The sequence below is a fragment of the Saccostrea cucullata genome, unplaced genomic scaffold, assembly GCF_032062105.1.
Source record: "Saccostrea cucullata isolate Sc308-1 unplaced genomic scaffold, CSIRO_AGI_Scuc_v1 ctg2005, whole genome shotgun sequence".
Classification (NCBI taxonomy): domain Eukaryota; kingdom Metazoa; phylum Mollusca; class Bivalvia; order Ostreida; family Ostreidae; genus Saccostrea; species Saccostrea cuccullata.
Genome location: NW_026940840.1, coordinates 32,512 through 34,433, shown reverse-complemented (window position 1 = coordinate 34,433; position 1,922 = coordinate 32,512). Strand labels below are relative to the sequence as shown.

The window sequence follows — 1,922 nt, the reverse complement described above, 5'->3', positions numbered from 1 at the left end:
ATCTCTATCATTCAACCAAAAAAACATTGAGTCGTACCATATACAGAAAGAAGATCGACTCAGATCTTTCCAAAATGTCCAAATCATTCCAAGAACTGCGAACTTTACTGTGAGCAATGTGACCTTTCTGTCTGTTCTACCTGTATCGCCTCTGGTAACCACAAGGGGCATCATTTATCAGATGTTTTACAGAAGCACACCACAAAAACGAAAAAAACATATAAAAAGATTTAAAAGAACTTGAGATAGGAATTTTCCCCAAATATGAAGAAATTGCATTTGACATAAGAAGCAAAAAAGACAACTTGGAAAAAGACTATAGTAAACTGACAAGAGCTGTCACCAAACAAGGAGAAAACTTGCACAGAGAAATTAACATTATAGTCAATAAACAGAAAACTGAAATTGAGGAGATGGAAACTAAACATTTTGCTGCTCTCAATAAACAGGAAAAAGAAATCAAACAGATTACTGCAGAAGTGAAACAAAGTATTGTTGTTTTGAAAAAAATACTGAACTCAAATGATATTTCCTTAGCCTCTGAATACAGATCCAGAAATACAGAGTTCAGATGTTTACCTCCAGAAGTCAACATTTCATTTCCAAGTTTCTCTTTTCATCAGATCAACACAGAACATCTCCATCAAATGCTTGGTTCACTGTCAGCATTAATCATTTCAACAGAAGAGCATGGCTGCACAATAAAGACACCAGAAGCTGTCTCCTGAGCTCCAGTCAAACCACTTCTTGATGAACCAAAGCTCATTACTACCATATGCACTGGGAATTATCTATACAGTGTTACCTGTCTTAGTGATGAAGAAATCTGGGCACATGGAGAAGACAACATGATGAAACGTTTCAACCTCAAGGGTAAACTTCTGATGCAGTCGATCAAAACCAAGTCTGGAAATGAGCCACGTGACATAGCGGTGACAAAGAATGGATATCTAGTTTATACCGACACTGGTACACGAACTGTAAACATCGTGAATAATAAACAGATATATCAATTGATCAGACTAGAGGGGTGGAAACCTTACTATGTCTGTAGAACCTCCTCTGGTGACCTCTTAGTTACCATGACAAATGATGATGATGAACAATCAAAAGTTGTCCGTTACTCTGGCTCCACAGAGACACAAACCATTCAGTTTGATAGTAAAAGTAAACCTTTGTATTCATCTGTCACAATAGTAAATACATAAGTGAAAACAGGAACCTGAATATCTGTGTGGCTGACAATGGAGCCAAAGCAGTGGTGGTAGTTAATCAGGCAGGAAAACTTCGATTTAGATACAGTGGTCATTTTTTTTCTAACAAAAGATATCCGTTTGATCCACGTGACATCACAACAGATGACCAAAATCAGATCCTGACAGCAGACTGTGACAACCGCTGTATCCACATCCTAGATCAGGATGGACTTTTCCTCCATTACATTGATAACTGTGATCTAGAGAATCCGTGGGGTTTATGTGTAGATACAAGTGACAACCTTTTTGTTGTCCAGGGTGTGAGAGAAAAGAAAAGCAAATACATGTTAACACTGCTTTGTATCAGTTACGAAATTATTAGAGAATAGAGTGTAATTAGATATAAGTTCACATTGAACATACTTAAAAATAGTCCTTTCAACTAAATTTCAAATTGCACATATGATGAAAACATTTGAAGGATAAAAATTTCCAAAAAAAATTATTATCTATTTACACTTTTCATTAAATCATCATATAATTAACTAGTTTGATTTATACAACATGTATTTGATTTGTACGATGTTGTGTATTATGGACGGTTAACTCAAGTGTAAACACGACCTGCAAAGTTATAGTTTATCAGAATGATAATCATTGACATATACGAGGGCTGTTCGGCAATTATTGAGACAATTACATTTACTCCATAGAGGACGGAGATAA

General features: G+C 35.7%; 1 pseudogene; it reads left to right on the top strand.

Moving 5' to 3' along the window:
* Positions 1-413: 413 nt before the first annotated feature.
* On the top strand, positions 414-1,585 carry LOC134256419 (uncharacterized; annotated as a pseudogene).
* Positions 1,586-1,922: the final 337 nt, after the last annotated feature.